Source organism: Bufo bufo, chromosome 2 (assembly GCF_905171765.1).
Source record: "Bufo bufo chromosome 2, aBufBuf1.1, whole genome shotgun sequence".
Taxonomy (NCBI): Eukaryota; Metazoa; Chordata; class Amphibia; order Anura; family Bufonidae; genus Bufo; species Bufo bufo.
Genome location: NC_053390.1, coordinates 656382506 through 656407886, shown reverse-complemented (window position 1 = coordinate 656407886; position 25381 = coordinate 656382506).

Sequence of the window (25381 nt, the reverse complement as noted above, 5' to 3'; positions counted from 1 at the left end):
TTTCTGGGTTTCTTGTAGCCTTCCACCCTGCGGCTCCTCCTTCCCCTGGGAGGAGCTGGATGCCTAGCTCATATATATAGGAGGTCTGTGGCTTCAGTTCCTTGCTTGGTCCTCTTGTGTTCACATGCTTCTAAGACTGCTGCTGCTTCTGGTTCCTGATCCTGGCTTCGTCTGACTACCCTGCTGGTTCCTGATCCTGGCTTCGTCTGACTACCCTGCTGGTTCCTGATCCTGGCTTCGTCTGACTACCCTGCTGGTTCCTGATCCTGGCTTCGTCTGACTACCCTTCTGGTTCCTGACCTCTGGCTTCGCAAAGACTCTGCTCGGTTTCACCATCCGTTTGGACTTTTGCTTTACAGCTTTATTTTCAATAAAGCCTTCTTATTTTCACTTATCTCTTGTTGTACGTCTGGTTCATGGTTCCGTGACAGCCTCCCATTGACTTTCAGTTCAAGTCAAAACGGATCCGTTTGCATTATCATGAACAAAAAAAATAATATATATATATTTTTTGTTCATGTTAATGCAAACGGATCCGTTATGAACGGATACAAGCGTTTGCATTATCGGTGTGGATCCGTCTGTGCAGATACAAGACGGATCCGCACCGAACGCAGGTGTGAAAGTAGTATAACACTCCCATATGAATAGTTTAATCTCTCCTCTCTCTCCTGGAGATAATTGGATAAAGGAGCCAGACATGCGGTCGATGACTAAGACCATTGTTTGTGGATTGTGTCACAGGCAATATACATTGTGTTCGCTAATCTCCATTGTGTTCGCTAATTACGTCACAGGCACATAAGGTGGTTTGTGTACATTTAAAGGGCTAAATACGGTTAGCTAAATGAACAGCAGACGAAATACAAGAGTCTGGGCATTAATAAAACAGGGGTTTTATTACTTAATGATTACAAATGATTACTTAACACCGGTTTTGACATCAAAATCATCTGGTTACGTCATACATCTCTCCCTCGCTGTGATTGTATACATATATATTGTTGCAAAAAGGAGTTTGTCCAGCCTTGCTTCGTGGTAATCCAAAAGGCACTTTATTAAATAATGGTGTATACTAAAAACATCCAGGAACAGGTTGCATAGGTCTACGCGTTTCGGGCAGAAAACAAAAATCAAGTCGTCGATATAACGGCCATACCACCTTATATCACCTGCAAAGGGTTGGTGTCAATGAGGAGAAAGTTTCTCTCCCACCATGCCATGAATATATTAGCTATGGAGGGAGAGATCTTAGCCCCCACCGACACCCCCGATGTTTGTAGAAATGTGTGATGAGATGTTTTTTCTACAAACATCGGGGGTGTTAAGTTCTCTCACTTCATAGCCAATATATTCATGGCATAGTCGGAGAGAAGCTTTCTCCTCATCGACACCAACCCCTTTGCAGGTGATATAAGGTGGAATGGCCGTTACATCGATGACTTGATTTTTGTCTGGTCGGGGGATGTGGCGGCCATACCGCCTTTCACCTGCTACTTGAATTCATGTGCGAACAGCATCAAATTTACTGTTCAGCATGATACCTCGAACGTGGCATTCCTGGACCTCTGCCTCAGGGGGGACTCCTCCACAGCCTCCATATACACAAGCACATACAGGAAACCCTCAGCAGGCAATACTCTATTGCATGCTATGTCATGTCATCCTACTCATACAATCAAGAATATTCCCAAAGGGGAACTTATCAGAGCTAGGAGAAATTGCAGTTTGACAACAACTTATGAAATTGAAGCACAGGATATAATAAATAGATTGACATGTAGAGCATATCCTCAAAAAATGATGTTAAAATGTAATAAGGAAGTCTTGGATATGAATAGAGACCATTTGCTCTCAGTGGATCCCAAGAAATCTAAAGCAAAGGACAGGAAAAGGAATTGTGATACAAAGCACATAAAAAAGAATGTCTTTGTTACACAATTTAGCAATGAATATACACAAATTTGCAACTTCATTAGAAAACACTTTCCAGTGCTAGCATGTGATAAAAACTGGTTGGCAGTTACACAAAATGGTGTCAAATGTGCGGCACGTAAAGCTCCAACCATAGCCAACACAGTAAGTCCCAGTCTCTTTCAAAACAAAAGGCCCTTGAAACCACCAAATACTTGGTTATCAACAAAAGGAAATTATAAATGTGGACATTCCATCTGTACCTGCTGTAAATACATGAAAATTTCGAGAACATTTGAATCCAGTGTAAATGGTCAAAGTTTTGCGACAAAATCATTTTTAAACTGTAATACAACCTATGCCATATACTTGATTACCTGCACTAAATGTATGTTACAGTATGTAGGTTGTACTATTAACGCTATAAAAACACGGATAAGAAAACCCATCTCAGATGTACCTTACCATGAAAGCCGCAATATTTCAGCGGCTAGTCTTCATTTTGTGCTAGTTCATGATGGTGATACCTCTGATATGTCTGTGCAAGGTATTGAAAGGGTTAACAAACCAGTAAGAGGAGGCGACCGCAGAAGGAAACTTCTAAATAGAGAATCCTACTGGATTTTCCAGTTAGAAAGCCACCAGCCTCAAGGGTTAAACAAAAGATTAGACCTGATCCTACAATACTAACTCTTTTCTTTTCCCATGTCTTCTAAGTTATTCAGGATGAATTATATTTATCCTTTTTAGTTTAGTTTTATCACCAAGCACTTTTCCAGGAGGGAGGAGCCACTTGATGCCTTGAATGCCTTGGCTGCGGCTCACTTCCCCCTATAAAGGTGTAGATCTTAGTGTAATATGAGCAGTCATGAGTAAGGGCTAAATTGTTTTCTGCCCGAAACGCGTAGACATATGCAACCTGTACCTGGATTTTTTAGTATAGACCATTATTTAATAAAGTGCCTTTTGGATTACCACGAAGCAAGGCTGGACAAACTCCTTTTTGCATTTATTCTTATTTGCTCCCAGACCGGGTGAGGGAGCGGTTCCGTGCCTCAAAGGTGGATTCCCAAGCAGGTGAGAGCTGCTCATACAATGTTTTCTTTTGAATTACATATATATTGTTATACACACAGCGTGGGACCCATGTATGAAGTCACCGGATGATTTCATACATTTCTGTTTCAATGGTTTTTATTGGTTTAGTATCAATAAAAGATAATAGAGGACAATAAAATGCAGTTCCACCTGCTTAACATTGCAAATGGAAGAAACTATATGTTTGTCTTTACAGCATGAGACAAACAGCCAAGTGGATAATATTATTATAGTAAAGACGCATTATCAAGATTATTAACAGTTTCCTCAAATATACCTTATTCTGGTCTATATGGTTTGTTATGAATGAGGGATGATAAAATTCCCAAGAGGAAAATACAGTATGACAGCGAAAAAAGAAAATATATATAAAGATAAAAATAAAAAAAAGAAAAGAACAGGGTTATAGTTCCACCTACTGTATATTGATAAAAGTTGGAGTTTTAGTTTGGTTGATCTTATGGATCTAGTAGAGTGGCATAGACTGTAGACCTCCATGGCGCCCAAGTTTTATAGTATTTGGCAGATGTATTATTACTGTTTGCTATCATTTCTTCGAATCTGCAGTTAATATTTACTTTCCTGATTATCTGTGAAATGGGAGGGGTGAGTGTGGATTTCCAGTGTTGTGCGATACTCTGGAGGGAAGCTGTAAGTATATGACGGAGTACAGTTTATTGAGAGGGAGATAGATTGTCTAAATTTAATCTCAAAATAAATATTTCTGGTCTGAAAGGGAGTTTCACTCCTATGACATTTAGAATTAGGTTGTTGATTTCTTGCCAGAAGTTAGATATGGGTGGGCATTCCCAGAATATGTTGCATCCTCTCCAGCACATACTGGATGTATTCATAAATCTTGGATAGTCTGTATGGTGTGTAGTACCATCTATATATTAGTTTAGAGTGGGCTTCATGGTGTTCAGTGCAGGATGAGCTGCAAATTGAAGTTGTAAAAGCTTTTTTTTCCATTGGGACAGAGAAATTTTTATATTTCATACATTTCAAACACATATAAATATACAGTACAGACCAAAAGTTTGGACACACCTTCTCATTCAAAGAGTTTTCTTTATTTTCATGACTATGAAAATTGTAGATTCACACTGAAGGCATCAAAACTATGAATTAACACATGTGGAATTATATACATAACAAACAAGTGTGAAACAACTGAAAATATGTCATATTCTAGGTTCTTCAAAGTAGCCACCTTTTGCTTTGATTACTGCTTTGCACACTCTTGGCATTCTCTTGATGAGCTTCAAGAGGTAGTCCCCTGAAATGGTTTTCACTTCACAGGTGTGCCCTGTCAGGTTTAATAAGTGGGATTTCTTGCCTTATAAATGGGGTTGGGACCATCAGTTGCGTTGAGGAGAAGTCAGGTGGATACACAGCTGATAGTCCTATTGAATAGACTGTTAGAATTTGTATTATGGCAAGAAAAAAGCAGCTAAGTAAAGAAAAACGAGTGGCCATCATTACTTTAAGAAATGAAGGTCAGTCAGTCAGCCGAAAAATTGGGAAAACTTTGAAAGTAAGGGCTATTTGACCATGAAGGAGAGTGATGGGGTGCGGCGCCAGATGACCTGGTCTCCACAGTCACCGGACCTGAACCCAATCGAGATGGTTTGGGGTGAGCTGGACCGCAGAGTGAAGGCAATAGGGCCAACAAGTGCTAAGCATCTCTGGGAACTCCTTCAAGACTGTTGGAAGATCATTTCAGGGGACTACCTCTTGAAGCTCATCAAGAGAATGCCAAGAGTGTGCAAAGCAGTAATCAAAGCAAAAGGTGGCTACTTTGAAGAACCTAGAATATGACATATTTTCAGTTGTTTCACACTTGTTTGTTATGTATATAATTCCACATGTGTTAATTCATAGTTTTGATGCCTTCATAGTCATGGAAATAAAGAAAACTCTTTGAATGAGGTGTGTCTAAATTTTTGGTCTGTACTGTGTGTATATATATATATATATATATATATATATATACACACACACCAGTAAATTCACCTCATAAACCAATAATTTAATACTATATGAGAGGTTAAGATTGTAATAGGTGGAAGATATGGGAGATCAAACATTAGTGATGTAAACTGTTGATTTTACAAGGAGAACTAAAATTTAGGAAAATACACCATGTGTATAATCATAATCCCAAGCAGAGCAATATGTGGCGAAACCAACCTCGCCACTGGGCTTTGGAGAGGACTGGCTGCTGGCCTCTTGCCCCTGGATTATGGGCCATATACTAACTTTTGAACCCCTGGTCTGATTCATGCCATTTTTTAATATGTTGTTCCCCTGAATGGATTGATTGAGAATATGTAATTTTTATGTGAATGTGATGTATGGTTTTAGAGTTATGAAAGTTGGGTAGAAAGTATGTTTAACTGTATGTATAATTGAGTCTCCTCTCAGGATAAGGGGAGGGAATATGCTGGGTGTGTTTCTATTGTGCCATTGTCCCATTGTGTGTTTAAAGGGTGATGTCTGTTCTGTTGTCTGCACATGTGTATTGGCGATCTCCCTTTGTCCTCAGAGATAATTGGATTGCTCTTCAGGTTGTCTGGACAGAGAGGAGGAAACCATGATGCATTGTGGGGATATGTTGTCCTATGTCCCAGTCTTCATTCTGGTCCTCTGGGGGCGTGAACGATTGGTTGCTGTAGTTACATTGTATGTGTTGTTAATTACTGATTGGTTGTATTTCAAACCCCTGTGGGCAGTACTATGTTTGTTTTTTGTGAATAAAAGAGGCTGTACTTCAAGTACAGTCAGACCACTGTTTGACCCTCAACACGGAGACTTGTCTCGTTATTGGGGGGATTCACTGTATGCTGTTAGAGGACCGATTGCCAGGATTGTAAGCTGATTCCTGTTCGTCTGCTAGCAGCTATTCGTGAGGTTCCAGTTAGGAGTGCTACTGTGTATCCAGTTCGGGAGTTGGTGTATCCTGCAGTAGCTGTGCCTGTCTCTCAGAAAGGGGCTTATCGCCTGAACGGATTTTAACCCCTTGTCTGCTGAAACGGTCCGTTACACAATACATCTCAGAATTTATTGATCTATTACTTTGTTATGAATTCTAAATTTTTTGGTCTAAATTCTTAAAATTGTGTGATTATTTACAGGCCTTCCCGTTCCATCCAAAAAAACAACGAAGATGCAAAAGGCCTGTTCTGAACGTGGTGCAGGTGTCGATGGACGAAGAGTCGGAGGAGCATTCGGAGGGAGAGCAGGCCAGACAATTTGCAACTGTCTTGGCCACTTCCCCCCCTGATGTCTCCAGTTCCCCCTCTGATGTCTGCAGTTCCCCCTCTGATGTATGCACTTACCCCCCTGATGAGTCTGAGGAGCAGTCGGAGGGAGAGCAGCAGGCAGGACCCTCTGCAAATGTCTGGGCCACTTCTCCCCCTGACGTCAGCAGTTCACCCCCTGATGTCTGCACCCCTTCCCCCTGATGTCTACACTTCATTCCCTGATATATGCACTTCGCCCCCTGATGTATGCCCAATGGTGGAAGTAGAGACGGAAGAGGTCGGACCTTCTCATCCTCCAGAATCAAATCACCCAGGTCAAGAAGAAGAGGAGGAGGAGGAGGAGGAGGAGGGAGAGTTGGTCTGCACCTCCCCCAAGGAGGGTAAATATGTGCACACATCAAAATAATTCTGTATACATAAGATGTTCACATGCATCACATGATCCCCCCACCCCGCTTTCAACTCTGGAGCAAAAATGCACATGTTGTCACGACTGTGACTGATCCAGACAGGTCTGGGAGGAGAAGGTCGCAGCGACTTGCTACTCACGATAGCTTGTGAGTTTGCTCCGTGGTTCAGGGTATGTCATCCGGGTTTTGCCTTGTGAACCTTTTTGTCCTGACTGGGAGTTTGTAGGCATCCTTCTCAGGTGAGTCCTGTCTGCCACTCCCAGCTACTATATTAGTTTCAGTTTCACTTGCAGTCATTGCCAGATATAGTCCTTACTTCCAGTGCTATTCAGACCTTTGAAGGAGATCGTTTGACGGTGTTGCTGTGGAGCTCTTGTCCGGCGTGGACTGTCGTGTTTGGGGTCGCCTTTTCTGCTCGTGACTGGATAAGTCTATCTCTGCTGTTGATTGTTTGTTTGTTGCTGTCTTCCCCTGTTGTTCTCCTAGACACGAGTGATGGTGACTAGTGCTCCCATCGGCCTTTCCCCAGTCTAGTCTTGTTAGGGTGACTGAGGGTTTAGGCATCCTGCTCGCCGCACGGGTTCACACCCCGTCTAGGGTATCTGGGCAGACAGGTGCCAGCTTAGGGTTAGTCAGGGGTGGTCATTCTATTTCCCATCCATAGTTCAGGGTCCCCCTTCCCCTCCGTCTGGTGCGACACGACTGCTGCTGGGATAGCGGTCGTGACACATGTGTAAGAAATCTAAACTATAGCTGACCTTAGTTAACATGGCTGCCTGTTTACCTGAGCAGCCTTTGCAACCCGATTAGCAAGCAACTACGCCTGGGGCCCGGGGGTTTGTTGTTTCATAATAGTACGTCCCTGTACGTCCAGTCACTTCCCGCTGCAGCTTACTAGTAAATTGGCCGGTTGGTAATTGTTTAAGTCCGTACAATGAGGGGGTCAACATAAACTACCTTACTAATAAAAAAACAGAAATGCACCCATCCATTAGGCGCACGACCGTTGTTTAGCTCCGCATCCGAGCCTCAGTTTTTACAGCTTTGATATGGACCCATTCAATTCCATGGTGCAGAAAAATATGCGGTCTGAAATCTGTGTGATGTCCCCATCCGTAGCTCCGGTATGTGGTGCCCAGAAAAAATATTACCAGTCCTATTGTTGTCCATTTTGTGGACAAGAATATGCAGTTATTGAAATGGCTGTCTGGGCAGTTACGCTAATTGCATAACGCACAGGGAAGCCTTACGGGTTTTTCAGATACACCATTAACGCGCAATGCATAGCACACAACGGTCGTGTGCATGTAGCCTAAGGCCCCTTGCACACGATCGTATGCCCTCCGAGACATACGGTCCATGAGCATGCCATATGTCCCGGAGCTGCATACAACGTGTACACGGGAGCGCGCAGCATCATTGGTTACTATGGCAATAATGTATATTAACCATAGGTTACTATTGATGCTGTGTGCATCGGCCACCCGCGAGTCGATTGTCCTGCACTCATATGAACACAGGACTATAGTTCCACGGGCGGACATTGTGGAGAGTATCATATTAACCTCTGCTTCTGTGCGCTCCTATGTGCAGGATGTAGTATGCCGCTCAGGGACATATGGCATGCTCATGGACTGTATGTCTCTAAGGGCATACGGTCGTGTGCAAGTGGCGTAAGTGTCTAAAGTAGCTAATAAATATAAACTACCCAAAAAAATAACATTAAACTGTATCCGAACTATCTCTAATCTAAAAAACACTATAATGACCATAAACATGTGTAACTTTTGGATTTAGATGTAAATACACCTACTCCACACAATGCACTAATTGTCTGCTAAACTAAATTGCATTAATATTTTCATTTCTTTTAAACATACAGTAATCAATAAATGCCATAAACGAATGGCCAAGTACCAGAAGGAGCAAGAAAAGGATCGATTGGCTCTACATAAGCTTCTACGGCGGGTTTCAAAAAAGGTTCGGAGGATGGATCAGAGGAACCGTAAAATAATAAAACATGTAGTTGCATTTCATGAAAAAAATTAAAAATAAGCCAAAAATGACTGTTATTGTTAAAATGTTTGAAATTGTTATTGTTAAAATGTTATTAAAAATATTTATCTGCCACAGACTTGATGTGTTCGATCTTGAAAGTTCTATCAGTCAGAGGAATGCGTTGTGTCGTGTGTAGCTAATTTTGTACTTCTTTTTCTTGTTGTTTAAAAAAATAATTTTTTATTTAAACAAAAAATTTAGAAAGTCAAATAGTGTAATTTTTTTCATGTTAGCCCATTCCTGCTGCACACTTACAACATGATGCTGTCAGAGGTGTCTTGGTTTATTTTCGGCCCATTCCTGGGAACAAATTCCTGCTGCACACTTCGAACATGCTGCTGGCTGCACACATCGAACATGCTGCTGGCTGTCGTGCTGAGTTAGGCCGAGCTATGTGTAGCCCTTATACTGGACCCTTAACATCTACCTGGTGCTGATGCTGAAGTCTGTCCTGACCCTGATGACTTATGTGTGGGCCTTATACTCCACCGTTACCGATACTTGCTGTTGTAGGTCCTGACACTGCTGAGTTATGTGTGGGGCGTATACTACAGTGTTACCATGTACCTAATGCTGTCTGTTCTGCTGTCTGTCCTGACCCTGGAATAAAGGGGCCTTAAAACAAATTTCTAAAATTACACCGTAACATTACATAAAAAAAAAACAAAGCACATGTTATCAAACTGAAAAAAAAGTTTTTATAACAAAAATTAAGACAGCAAGCCTCTATGGCAACTTTTTTAGCTCCAATAATACTGTATCAATTTTTTGGAGCTGGTGAAGGTGTTTTTCCTCCATTTGCCGCAACCTCTTATTGAATTGATGCTGAATTTTTTTAAGCTGCCCAACATCTTTGAGGAATTGCTTTTTGGTGGCCTCCAATTCCTTTATTGCCTTGTTCACTACCGGAAAAAAAAAATATAACAATTAAAATTAGGGTTACTTACAAGACAATTAGTGCATTGTGTGTAGTATGTGTTTAACTGCCTCCGGACCGCCTAACGCAGGATAGCGTTCCGGAGGCGGCTCACTCAGGCAGAGTCACGCATATACGCGTCATCTCGCGAGACGCGAGATTTCCTGTGAACGCGCGCACAGAGGCGCGCGCGTTCACAGCAACTGCAGGTAATCGAGTGGGTCTACAGTCTGCCAGCGGCGATCGTTCGCTGGCAGGCTGTAGATGCGATTTTTTTAACCCCTAACAGCCATATTAGACGCTGGTTTGATAACAGCAACTAATATACCTGCTACCTGGTCCTCTGGTGGTCCCTTTTGCTTGGATCGACCACCAGAGGACACAGGCAGCTCTGTAATAAGTAGCACCAAGCACCACACTACACTACACCCCCCTGTCACTTATTAACCCCTTATTAACCCCTGATCACCCCATATAGACTCCCTGATTACCCCCCTGTCATTGATCACCCCCCTGTCATTGATCACCCCCCTTTAAGGCTCCATTCAGACGTCCGTATGTGTTTTACGGATCCACGGATCCATAAATCGGATCCGCAAAACACATACGGACGTCTGAATGGAGCCTTACAAGGGGGTGATCAATGACAGGGGGGTGATCACCCCATATAGACTCCTGAAAAAATGTAGCAGCACTACAAAAGTTGAATACTGTTCCTTACTGTGGTGGTGCCCGCTGTGTCAGAAGTCAGTCTTATACTTCCCAGATCCAGATGCGATAGTGTAAAAACTGATAATGTATATAGAAAGGCTGAGCACTCTCCCAATGGACCACACACAGACTATTCAAAATTATTATATTTATTACACCGATATATAGATCAAATAAGCATATAACAGATTACACAATAAAAATACACCTTAAAAAATACAATATGGAAATTATTTGGATAAAAAGCATTCAGATAAAAAAAAACATTAATGTTTCATTTGCGGTGGTATACAAAAGATAAATATATGCAACTTGAATTAAAAAAAAAAGGATATGCTGGTTGGAAGAAAAAGAATCGATATCAGTTCAATATATTCGATACTGTGAAGATAATTTTCGACCATAAGAAGATAAATGTTCGAATAAATATAAGAACAAATTTTTTCGAATAGATGTCCAGACTGAAATTCGATATAGACTTGCAGTAATTATATCGATAAAATATTATTCAGTCAATATTCCCTGTATGGCAATGCGAAAAGAAGGAACACTCACTCTTGCAAAATGCCGTCTGACTATAGCACACGGTGGCGTCCCACGTGGCTAATGGAGTCAGATTCGGCGGTAACTGTTAGTGATGATTCAGCAGGAGCAGTGTAAACAGCGTAGCCCTCTGTGTAGAGATTCTTTAGTAGAAAAGTCTTTGAATGCAGCTCTGTCACTTCAAGGGTTTGGATGTTCGCTATATGCCATAAAAGTCCATCAGGGTAAAAGGAAGTCGATTCCAGTTATTAAAGTCAGAACGTCCAACAGCTGATGTGCGGGTCTTTTGAAACCAGACGCGTTTCGGGGTCTTTTCCTAGCCCCTTCCTCAGTGGTAGCCCGCAAAAAGAAATAAGCACCTTTTTATACCCAAAATCCTCCATAATTGGGCAAAAAGGGAAATCTGGAGTGGATCTGACAGCTTGTTTCAGTTAATTGTATATAAAACCCGGTATGGAATAAAAGACTTATCAAACATCACTAAAAAGGCCAATATCTCACAGATAGCTCTTTTTTAAATAATCCATAATAGAGTTATATGTCAACATACAATGCAGTCTATAAAACAAATAGTGCTCTGAAAAAACGCAGGTGCGATTCATCTAACTCATGTATTTTTCCCATGCGTTTTCTCAGAATCCTACATCTGTAGATTATACTTAAACAGAAAACACAAGATTTTCCAAGAAATTTTTTCTAGAAATATTTAACAGCGTCTAATACATATATAAGTATATATATAGCACCGTCTATATCCCAGTAGTGTAATTTTCCGAAAAACGTAATTGTTTTTTTTTTTTTTTTTTTGACCAATGCGGTTTTCATGCGGTTTTCACGCGGTTTTCAATTTTTTTAAATATTTTTTTATATTTATTTATTTATTTATTTATTATTTTTTTTTATCAATAATGGCTCCACACATATCTTAGATAGTTATGGCTTATAATTATTTTTTTTTTTTTTATCAATAATGGCTCCACACATATCTTAGATAGTTATGGCTTATAATATACCACATAAAGCAAATAATAATAATAGTATAAATTAAAATATTCTATATATCAGTAATTAAAATTTAATACAACCATTGAGTACTGTTTATATAATATATCACAAAAGAATTCCACAATTAAAAAATGCTTTTTATGTTAATATCATATATAGGTTAAAATGAATAAGATATATAAAAGTACAAGGCACATGCGAAAAGATTATAATTTAAAAAACAATCGTAAACTTCCTCATTTGTCTATTTTCGATTTTATTTTTCAGTGATTATTTCACTAATTATTTCATGGGTGTTCTACAATAAATCTTCCGAATATTTATCCAGTGACTTTTTCAAAAGCCATTCCAAAGGGGGAAAGATCCAGATGCGATAGTGTAAAAACTGCAGCACTCTCCAGCCTTGGTTCTTTCAATCCTTTATTCACCAGTACAAAAAATGCGACGTTTCGATCTAAGTGATCTTTCTCAAGCAATCAAGCAATCAAGCTTGAGAAAGATCACTTAGATCGAAACGTCGCATTTTTTGTACTGGTGAATAAAGGATTGAAAGAACCAAGGCTGGAGAGTGCTGCAGTTTTTACACTATCGCACCCATATAGACTCCCTGATCACCCCCCTGTCATTGATCACCCCCCTGTAAGGCTCCATTCAGACGACAGTATGTGTTTTACGGATCCACGGATCCATGGATCGGATCCGCAAAACACGTACGGACGTCTGAATGGAGCCTTACAGGGGGGTGATCAATGACAGGGGGGTGATCACCCCATATAGACTCCCTGATCCCTCCCCTGTCATTGATCACCCCCCTGTAAGGCTCCATTCAGACATTTTTTTGGCACAAGTTAGTGGAAAGAGTTTTTTTTTACAGTCTCATATTCCACTAACTTGTGACAAAAAATTAAATCTCACATGAACTCACCATACCCCTCACGGAATCCAAATGCGTAACATTTTTTAGACATTTAGATTCCAGACTTCTTCTCACGCTTTAGGGCCCCTAAAATGCCAGGGCAGTATAAATACCCCATATGTGACCCCATTTTGGAAAGAAGACACCCCAAAGTATTTAGTGAGGGGCATGGCGAGTTCATGTAAAATTTTATTTTTTGTCACAAGTTAGTGGAATATGAGACTTTGTAAGAGAAAAAAATAAAAAAAATCATTTTCCGCTAACTTGTGCCAAAAAGAAAAATATTCTAGGAACTCACCATGCCCCTCACGGAATACCTTGGGGTGTCATCTTTCCAAAATGGGGTCACTTGTGGGGTATTTATACTGCCCTGGCATTTTAGGGGACCTAAAGCGTGAGAAGTAGTTTGGAATCCAAATGCGTAAAAAATGCCCTGTGAAATCGTAAAGATTCTCATTGGAATTTGGGCCCCTTTGTGCACCTAGGCTGCAAAAAAGTGTCACACATATGGTATCACCGTACTCAGGAGAAGTTGGGCAATGTGTTTTTGGGTGTCTTTTTACATATACCCATACTGTGTGTGAGAAATGACAACTTTTTAATTTTTTTTATACAAAGTTGTCAATTTACAGAGATATTTCTCTCACCCAGCATGGGTATATGTAAAAAGACACCCCAAAACACATTGCCCTACTTCTCCTGAGTACGGCGATACCACATGTGTGACACTTTTTTGCACTCTAGGTGCATAAAGGAGCCGAAAGTGCAACGAGTACCTTTAGGCTTTACAGGGTTGCTCACAATTTAGCCCCGCCCAAAATGCCAGAACAGTAAACACACCCCACAAATGACCCCATTTCGGAAAGTAGACACCCCAAGGTATTCGCTGAGGGGCATATTGAGTCCATGAAAGATTGAACTTTTTGTCCCAAGTTAGCGGAAAGGGAGACTTTGTGAGAAAAAAATAATATATCAATTTCCGCTAACTTGTGCCAAAAAAAATTTATCTTCTATGAACTCGCCATGCCCCTTATTGAATACCTTGGGGTGTCTTCTTTCCAAAATGGGGTCACATGTGGAATATTTATACTGCCCTGGAATTTTAGGGGCCCTAAAGCGTGAGAAGTCTGGGATCCAAATGTCTATAAATGCCCTCCTAAAAGGAATTTGGGCCCCTTTGCGCATCTAGGCTGCAAAAAAGTGTCACACATGTGGTATCGCCGTACTCAGGAGAAGTTGGGCAATGTGTTTTGGGGTGTCATTTTACATATACCCATGCTGGGTGAGATAAATATCTCAGTCAAATGCCAACTTTGTATAAAAAAATGGGAAAAGTTGTCTTTTAGAGAGATATTTATCTCACCCAGCATGGGTATATGTAAAAAGAAACCCCAAAACACATTGCCCAACTTCTCCTGAGTACGGCGATACCACATGTGTGACACTTTTTTGCAGCCTAGGTGCGCAAAGGGGCCCACATTTCAAAGAGCACCTTTAGGATTTCACAGGGCATTTTTTACACATTTTCATCTCAAACTACTTCTCACGCATTAGGTCCCCTAAAATGCCAGGGCAGTATAAATACCCTACAAGTGACCCCATTTTGGAAAGAAGACACCCCAAGGTATTCCGTTAGGGGCATGGCGAGTTCCTAGAATGTTTTATTTTTTGTCACAAGTTAGCGGAAAATTATGATTTTTTTTTTCTTTTTTTTTTCTTACAAAGTCTCATATTCCACTAACTTGTGACAAAAAATAAAAACTTCCATGAACTCACTATGCCCATCACAAAATACCTTGGGGTGTCTTCTTTCCAAAATGGGCTCACTTGTGGGGTAGTTATACTGCCCTGGCATTTTAGGGGCCCTAATGCGTGAGAAGTAGTTTGAAATCAAAATGTGTAAAAAATGCCCTGTGAAATCCTAAAGGTGCTCTTTGGAATGTGGGCCCCTTTGCCCACCTAGGCTGCAAAAAAGTGTCACACATGTGGTATCGCTGTACTCAGGAGAAGTTGGGCAATGTGTTTTGCAGTGTCTTTTTACATATACCCATGCTGGGTGAGAGAAATATATCTCTAAAAGACAACTTTTTCCATTTTTTTTATACAAAGTTGTCATTTAACTGAGATATTTATCTCACCCTAAATGGGCATGTGTAAAAAGACACCCCAAAACACATTGCCCAACTTCTCCTGAGTACGGCGATACCACACGTGTGACACTTTTTTGCAGTCTAGGTGGGCAAAGGGGCCCACATTCCAAAGAGCATCTTTAGGATTTCACAGGGCATTTTTTACACATTTTGATTTCAAACTACTTCTCACGCATTAGGGCCCCTAAAATGCCAGGGCAGTATAACTACCCCACAAGTGACCCCATTTTGGAAAGAAGACACCCCAAGTTATTTCGTGATGGGCATAGTGAGTTCATGGAAGTTTTTAGTTTTTGTCACAAGTTAGTGGAATATGAGACTTTGTAAGGAAAAAAATAAAATAAAATAAAAATCATCATTTTCTGCTAACTTGTGACAAAAAATAAAAAGCTCTATGAACTCACTATGGCCATCAGCGAATATCTTAGGGTGTCTACTTTCCGAAATGGGGTCATTTGTGGGGTTTTTCTACTGTCTGGGCATTGTAGAACCTCAGGAAACATGACAGGTGCTCAGAAAGTCAGAGCTGCTTCAAAAAGCGGAAATTCACATTTTTGTACCATAGTTTGTAAACGCTATAACTTTTACCCAAACCATTTTTTTTTTTTTACCCAAACATTTTTTTTTATCAAAGACATGTAGAACAATAAATTTAGAGAAAAATTTATATAGAAATGTATTTTTTTTTTTTACATTTTGCAACTGAAAGTGAAAAATGACATATTTTTGCAAAAATTTCGGTAAATTTTGATTAATAACAAAAAAGTAAAAATGTCAGCAGCAATGAAATACCACCAAATGAAAGCTCTATTAGTGAGAAGAAAAGGAGGTAAAATTCATTTGGGTGGTAAGTTGCATGACCGAGCAATAAACCGTGAAAGTAGTGTAGAGCAGAATTGTAAAAAGTGGTCTGGTCATTAAGGGTGTTTAAGCTAGGGGAGCTGAGGTGGTTAAACACTGGTGATTTACATCTAAATACAATAAATATTGATATTTACGTTAATTATATTTAGGTATTCTTAGTGATAGTTCTGATAGAGTAGAATGTTTTTTATTTTGTTAGTTAATATTTTTTACGTAGTTTACATAATATGTTGCATTTTTTTCCCCTATAACACTAGTTTTTGTTGTCCCCTCATTGTTACCACTTTTAACCACTTCACGGCCGGCCATTAAGAGTAGGCCTCAGCGGGACGTGTTTTGATGCAGAGGGACAGTCTATTACGGACCAACAAACTCCCTGCCCCCAGGCATAATCGTTTGTGAACCGGGGTGCAAATGCAACTCAGCTAAACAGGCAGCCATGTTAGCTAAGGGTTGCTATTTTTCAGATTCATTACACATGTGCATTACAGCTCCGGAGATGCAGGGTGGTGTGGGGATCGTGGGATGCTTGTGAATATGTTATGTATATCAAATTATAGTAATGTGTGCACATATTTACCCTCCCGGTGGGGGGTGTATACCACCTCTTCCTCCTCTTCTGGAGCTGGGGGGGCAGAATCAGGTGGCTGGGAAGGTCCGGCCTCCTCCTCAGTCGCCTCTGTATCACCAATATCTGGGGGTGAAGTGGCCTGCACATTTTCTCCCTCCTCCATGGGCGCCTGCACATTTTGTACCTCCTCCTCCATTTGCACCATTTTTTTTTTTTTTTTTTTTTTTGTGGTGGCGGACCGAGGGAACAGGTTTACCTGTAATAATGACACAATGTTAAGAATTTACACAAACAACTCATAAATCATAACAAAGGTAAAGATCAAGAAATTCCTATATGGTGGAATCTGCATGGGATTATGAATTATACCAATAGTGGATTTACCTTATTATAAAAAAAAATTAAAGGGTTAGGATGAGGTAACATGGGATTTGTTAGGAAGGTGCCCTATAGGGTATTGTGACTGGGTAATGGATGTTTAGGTAAACCAAACAACAGTTCAGAAATTAGATAAGGGGTTATTGGATGGTGTTATGTTGGGTATATAATTTTTTGTCGCTGCCAGCTTTAGACTGTCTGCCAAGCCGCATTTTGAAGATCTGCTGCCAGCCCGCCCTACCTCCCTGTTGATTTAGTTGTCAAGGTAACTTTATAATTAGAAGGAGGCTTAAAGTCTCCCCTTTAACAGTGACTTTGACGGTGACCGGCCCTTTCACAGTGACTTTCACGGTGAACGCCCCTTCAACTGTGAACTCCACAGCGCCCGTCAGTTGGCAGTTAGGATTTAAGTGAAACGCTGGCAGGCTAATTGGATAATACAGGTAATTTTTTTGGAATATCTCGTGTACGTCGTAGAGAGCCGAGACCCCCGCAAGATTTCTTTCCAGGTAGCAAGGGATGTGTATACCAAGTTTCGTTGAAATCGATGGTTGCATTTGAGTTTTTGTGGAACATACATACACACATACATCCTTTTTATATATATATATATATATACACACTCACCTAAAGAATTATTAGGAACACCATACTAATACAGTGTTCGACCCCCTTTTGCCTTCAGAACTGCCTTAATTCTACGTGGCATTGATTCAACAAGGTGCTGATAGCATTCTTTAGAAATGTTGGCCCATATTGATAGGATAGCATCTTGCAGTTGATGGAGATTTGAGGGATGCACATCCAGGGCACGAAACTCCCATTCCACCACATCCCAAAGATGCTCTATTGGGTTGAGATCTGGTGACTGTGGGGGCCATTTTAGTACAGTGAACTCAATGTCATGTTCAAGAAACCAATTTGAAATTATTCGAGCTTTGTGACATGGTGCATTATCCTGCTGGAAGTAGCCATCAGAGGATAAATACATGTTCTCATTCTGTTTACGCCAAATTCGGACTCTACCATTTGAATGTCTCAACAGAAATCGAGACTCATCAGACCAGGCAACATTTTTCCAGTCTTCAACAGTCCAATTTTGGTGAGCTCGTGCAAATTGTAGCCTCTTTTTCCTATTTGTAGTGGAGATGAGTGGTACCCGGTGAGGTCTTCTGCTGTTGTAGCCCATCCGCCTCAAGGTTGTGCGTGTTGTGGCTTCACAAATGCTTTGCTGCATACCTCGGTTGTAACGAGTGGTTATTTCAGTCAACGTTGCTCTTCTATCAGCTTGAATCAGTCGGCCCATTCTCCTCTGACCTCTAGCATCCACAAGGCATTTTTGCCCACAGGACTCCCGCATACTGGATGTTTTTCCCTTTTCACACCATTCTTTGTAAACCCTAGAAATGGTTGTGCGTGAAAATCCCAGTAACTGAGCAGATTGTGAAATACTCAGACTGGCCCGTCTGGCACCAACAACCATGCCATTCTAAAAATTGCTTAAATTACCTTTCTTTCCCATTCTGACATTCAGTTTGGAGTTCAGGAGATTGTCTTGACCAGGACCACCCCCCTAAATGCATTGAAGCAACTGCCATGTGATTGGTTGACTAAATAATTGCATTAATGAGAAATAGAACAGGTGTTCCTAATAATTCTTTAGGTGAGTGTATATATATATATATATATATATATATATATATATATATAAAATCTTGAATCCCATGCAAATTAGGTGGGGGATGTATGTAATGGTCGGGGACGTTGACCGGAATACTGAATGATGTTTGCAGTGTATGTAGATATAAACAAAAATACTTAGATATATTTATGTGTGTGTGAAACGTATGAAATCATCCGGTGACATCATACATCAGTACCGCGCTATGTGTATACCAATATATATACAATCTCAGCGAGGTAGAGATGTATGATGAAAAAAGAAGATTTTGTACATGTCACAACAAGTATTAAGTAATCATTTGAAAAGGCATGAAATACGGATGTAGTAGCGTTAACACACATGCTTTATGAGACGTGTTATGTAAACTTAATGCAATTAAATACGTTAAGATATTTTAAAAATGGCTTGTGTTTCAAGATTACTTGATGAGTTAAGAAATTTGAGTTAGGAGGTTGTGTGTTACCCATACTACATCTGTACGGATTAGCAGCATAACTGAATATATACATTACTGAGTGTTGTAGAGAGATACAAAAATCATGTAAGCATTGTACCTGGGCATAATCGCCTACTATACTCATCGATGTGTAGGCGCTAGGGTGTAGGCGCTAGGGTGTAGGCGCTTCAGGTCGCACCACTTTTTTTGAATTGCCTTGTAGTCGTGCCATGTGTCGCTTTTTAATTTTAATTCGGCCCGGACGGACAGATGGCCTTTTTTTCAACCCTTTTTCCGGGTCCAAGGATATCCCCGCTCCAGAAAGTGCTGAAGGATAAAGATGAAAGCATATAATCACAATTTTTTTATTATACAAATATTCAAGGAAATAACCACTAAAAAAAAGCAAAAAGTAGTTAAGTCTTTAAAACCCCTTCACGCATTATGACGTCATTGCGTGACAGGGGATGTATGGAGCGGACCTCTGCAGTGAGCCCGCTCCATCCGCACGATCTGCACGATCTGCCGGCTATATGATACATCGCGCCGCCCCTACCATTCAACCCCTCAGGTGCCGCGATCAAGGCTGATCGCGGCGCCTGCGACATGATGCGCCTCCATCTTCCTTCCAATCGGAGCCCCCGCAGTGAAACCGCGGGGCTCCGATCGGTTGCCATGGCAGCCTGGACGCTGCTGAAGCTATTCAGGCCTGCCATGGCTTTCTCCATACTGAGCTATGCACGAGGCATAGCGCAGAATGAAGTGTGTAAAAATCCTATTCACCGTAATAGATCTCTATTATGGTGAATAGGAGAGGGGATCAAAAGATCCCATGTACGAGGCCCTTATGGGGGCTAATTGCTGTAAAAAAAAAAGTTAAATAAAGTTTAAAAAAACACCACTACTGTATATTAAAAGTTTGAATCACCACCCTTTCCCAATTTTACATATAAAACTACATAAACAATAAAAATAAAAAATAAATTGTGTATCACCGCATCCGAAAATGTCTGAACTATTAAAAAACATTTTAAAAAAAATCTTGTGCGGTGAACGCAGTAACCGAAGAAAAAATGAAAAACATGCGATTTGCCATGTGAACGGAAAAATAAAAAAGTTATGGCTTTTGGAACATGAGGAAGACAAAACAACAATGTAAAAATGAAAATAGGCCTGGTCTTGAGGGGGTTAAAGGGGAAATATTAGATTTAAAGTTAACGATATAAGATCGGATTGTATTGCGATTATATGTATGTGAGGTCTGAGCAATCAGATAATGGCCAGCTAAGCTGCGATGTACCTGTCTAGTTAAGTGACGGTACGGTATTGTGTGCACTGCTGGTTTGCATCCCAGTGGTGCACCCTGGGTAACGCTAAATGAACCATCAAATACTGGCGGTCTGACAAAAAAAGCTCATGGACATAAATTTTAATGTATATATATTGTGTGTATGGTATATAGTGTGTGGTATATATTGCATGGCAGGAAAACGGACGTGCTATGTGCATGTGATAGATATTTATCTGTCGTCCATGAATAAATGCTACTGACATAGTGCTGCGAAGTAACAAGAATACCCAATCAGTAGTATCTGCTATTGGGGGGGGGGGGGGGGAGGAAAAAATAAATAAATTTGTATCATTGTAGTTCTTATTCGCATACACGAATATTTAGCAACACTCAATCTACATATAAATAATTTAGATGTAGATCGAGTGTTGCTAAATATTGTTCTGACATGCATGCAATATGAAATAAAATACAGTGCTGTAATACAATATTACTTACAGTGAGAAGAATTTCTTCTTCTTCCTTTTGAAATCGAATTCTTGCCATTTTCGATCGCCGATTTTTCATTAACGCCAAACTCCACTGGAAGCAATGCAAAACCGAAACCGAAACCGGAGAACATGTCACGTGACACGATTACGTCACTCATAAGATTGACTCCTCACGCGATTATTTTCGGGTAAAAATCGGGAATTCGAATAACAAGATTGATTCCACGCTGCTTCTTGCAATATAGCGAATATTCGAAAGAATAATTTATAATCAATCGATTTAGCTAATATAGTGGTATAATCTTATTTGTGGGCCAATGACTCATTGGCCCACGAGCAAGAAGCAGTGAGGAATCATGTTTTTTCAGATGTTTGAAATTTACGAATATTCGATATAGTGAATATATAGCACTATATTCGAAATATTCGCGAATTCTTGAATTTGCGATATTCGAGAAAAAAATTCGCTATCCGAATATTCGCGCTCAACACTAGATGTGACATAGGTGATTTGACATGGAGGTGAAAAAATGTGACATGGATGGGTGAGAAATGTGACATGGAGGGGGAGAAATGTGACATGGAGGGGGAGAAATGTGACATGGAGCGGGAGAAATGTGACATGGACGGCTGATGTGTCATAGGTGATTTGACATTGAGGGGGTGAAATGTGACATTTGCTGGTCTAACCTGAGGTGTAATGGAAATTGTTTTTCTTATTATCCTCCTCTAAAACCTAGGTGCGTCTTATGGGTCTTATAGGGCGAAAAATACGGTCCTGAAACCAGCGATTGTCTGAAGCAGAGCGAAGATACCAGGACCACACAGAGGATAAGCCAGCTAACGCCAAAATGTTGCTTCGCTTGTGTTGGCAAAAATCCTTGCACTGGCCCTGGGTGCCATATACCTTCTTCCATAAAATACTGATTGAAGGGTTCTATTGCTATATACCTTCTTCCACCAAATACTGATTGAGGTCTGCGATACACCTGCTTTTACAAAATACTGATTGAGGGGTGCCATATACCTGTTTCCACAAAATACTGATTGAGGAGTGCTATTGCTATATACCTTCTTTTACCAAATACTGATTAAGGGCTGCGAATCACTTGCTTCCACAAAATACTGATTGAGGGGTGCCATATACTTGTTTCTGCCAAATACTGATTGAGCGGTGATATATACCTTTTTCCAACAAATACTGTTTGAGGGCTGCGATATACCTTCTTCCACAAATACTGATCTTTTCTATGGACTTAGACAGAGGGTCATTTAGAAAATGACAGGCAGAGGAAGAGGCAGACTGTTCCGCAGGGATGGTAGGGGTCGGGCAGGTGCACCGGGCCGGAACCTAAGTGGGAAGTTGGAGAAGGCGTGTGCGATAACTTCAAAGGGCACACCAGAGTTGGTTGAGTGGCTCACTCAGCCTTTCCCTTCTGCACCCTCCTCATCCTCTGTATCTGCACCCTCCTCACTCTCTGCTGTGTACACCCCCAAAGACGCCACCACCATAGCCCCTCCACTCGAGTCAGAGGAATTATTTTCCCATCCATTCCCAGAACTTACCGATGCGCAGCCATTCTTTGCATCGGATGAGGAAGAGAGGAGGTAGCAATGGCCGCCACCCAGCGATCTTATAACAGTCCCCAGATCAGCCCAAGGAGGGTGGTCCCCTCTGTTGCTGCCTACTCCGAGATCTCTAATGTCAGTGGTGGTGAAGGTTATGATGACATGTCGATGGACGTCAAGTGGGTGACCACAAGAGAGGAAGAGGAGGGGAGTTCAGAGGGAGAGACGGAGCAGCAGATAAGGAGGAGAAGGAGGAGTCTGAAGAGGAGTCAGAGGAGGATGATGCCGGGTCGGAGTAGGAGCAAGAAGAGCATGCTTTAAACTTTTCTGGGATCCCTGGTGTTGTCCGTGGCTGGGGGGAGAACAAGGATGACATTATCCTGGGCGAATAGCAGGAGCTCCACCACTTCCAATTTAGTGTAAATGGGGACCTTCATGCTCCAGTGTTTGAAGAGGGACCCCCGTATAAAAAGCATAAAGGTCAAGGACCTGTACTGGTGGCAACGTACTTAGACCCCCGGTACAAACACAAAATGGCGGACATGTTACCACCATCACAGAGGGCTCTCAGAATGCAGCATTTCCAGGCCTTGCTGCGAGAGATGCTGCATTCTGCTTTTGCGGGCACTGGCAGAGGAATTTCCACCCACAGTGAAACAGGTGCGGGTACCAATCCTACCGCGCCTGCAAAAAGAGGGAGGTTTGAACATGTGTTGGTCACTTTGGATATGAGATCATTCTTGCAGCCAACCCATCAACAGCCGCCCTCCGGATCCAGCCTCAGGGAACGCCTAGACAGACAGGTGTCCGACTACATCGGGTTAATGGCCGATGTGGACGCTCTGAGAAGCGTGGAACCCCTTGACTACTGGGTGTGCAGGCTTGACCTGTGGCCAGAGCTGGCACCATTTTCCATGGAAATCTTGGCTTGCCCCTCGTCGAGTGTTCTGTCCGAAAGAACGTTCAGCGCAGCAGGGGGGATCGTGACCGATAAGCGCACTCGCCTAGCTCAAGAAAGTTTGGACTACCTCACATTTTTTTAATTGAATGAGGCATGGATCTCTGAGTAATTCAACACCTGTGATGACCACCTATAATTGAATTTCCTCATGCCAGTCCACACATATCCGCCACCACACAGAACAAAGAATGGTCCTTGCCTTATGTATATACAGCAGCATAAAACGCCTTTTATGTCAGGTGAATGCCTAATTTTTGGGGCCTGTAATGGCCGACAGTTACATATTTATCCTGTGACCGCATAATGCACCTCTAGCCACAGAATCCAAAGTTCTTTGCTGTCAAGTGAATGCCTATTGGCAAATTTTTGGGGTCTGTACTGGCCGACAGTTATATATTTATCCTGTGATCATCTAATGTACCTCAAGCCACAGAATCCAAAGTTCTTTTCTCTCAGGTGGATGTCTATTGCCTTATTTTTTGGGGCCTGTACTGGCCGACAGTTATATATTTATCCTGTGATTATCTAATGCACCTCCAGCCACAGAATCCAAAGTTCTTTGCTGTCAGGTGAATTCCTATTGCCTAGTTTTTGGGGCCTGTAATGGTCGACAGTTAATTTTTTTTTTATCTCTAGCCACATAATCACACCCCTGTCTCACTCCTCTGACTCTCATTATGGTGGGATATAAACCGCATTCACCATAAGGACCTTCTAATGTCACAGGGTTATGTGACTGTGCCCCCCACCCAGTACTGTGCCCCCTTATACCCTGCATTGTTCCCTCTTACCACACCCCTGCAGTGCCCCTAGTCATTCCCTGTACTGTGCCCTCTTATACCCTTTTAGCCGGTCACGGTATGACGGTGTTATCCGGTCACTGTACAGAGGTGTTATCCGGTCAATGTATGGTGGTGGTATCCAATAAATGGATGGCCATAACTGTATCCCTTTCCCTGCCCACACCTTTCTTTTTTAGACCTGGCATGAGCAGATTGCGGTGCTAAATAACCACCTAATTGTATTATTATTCGGGGGTATGGCTAATATCTTTATATTATATAGATTATAGTGTATTATACTGTGCCCTGTATTTCCCAGTAGAAAATGATCCTTGGGAAACACAGTCCTCATCTCTGACCACCAGGACCAGGTAGCTCTCTATCAGTACATGGCGGCCTCCCCTCTCTGCCACGCTGCTCCGTTGTGTCTCCGCTGTGTACTGGTGCTTATTCTGACACTAGGGCTGGGTTCACATCCTATTTTTGCCATCCATTTAATGCATACCAAAAATGTATGCGTTAACAGATGCCTCAGACTGATGCCATAGAGTGTCGTCCGTCCACCATACAGTTCCATGGTAGAATTTTTTTTTACTGATACATTTTTTTTATGGACTCTGCAGGATACAAAAACTTGGAGTGCTGAACATTTGTATACATCAAACTGATAGGAAATAAACTTTTTCTAGACTCCAGCAGGACACATCGTTGAGAGTTTCCCTTTAAGACGCATAAAAATGGCCCCTGATTAAAATACATATTTTTTGTGGGAATTTTTGCTAATGATCCCCCTCTGGTATGTCACTGTCCATGTTGTGGGACTATTTGTGCACTCATAGTTTGTACAGTATTTGGTGGTTGCAAAAATGACTGAGGGTAAGCCTGCTATTTAAGGTTCGCCTGCTATTAAAGTCAATGGGCGCGATGCGAACGTCCAGTTCGCGAACATTTGATCGCAAACGCACATTCGCGTTCGCGAATCATCCCGGCTGATGTTCGTCCATCACAAGTTGACAGCACAGTCTGCAGATGGCAATACTATTGTCAGCAGCGGACACGTTAAAAAAAGCCCACACTGCGGAGCCATGTGCCGGCGTCCTGAGAGCGCAAGATTTGACCGTGCATGGTGGATGGCTCACTCCAGATACATTTGCAGTCTGCTTTTTGCCTCCTGTGCACTGCGAGTTCTGCCTGCTTCTCCTCCTTCTCCTCCCTATCTGCTGCTCCGTCTCTCCCTCTGAACTACCCTCCTCTTCCTCTCTATAGACACGTCATCATCGACGTCATCTTCACCACCACTGACATTAGAGATCTCGGAGTAGGCAGCAACAGCAGGGACCACCCTCCTTGGGCTGATCTGGGTACTG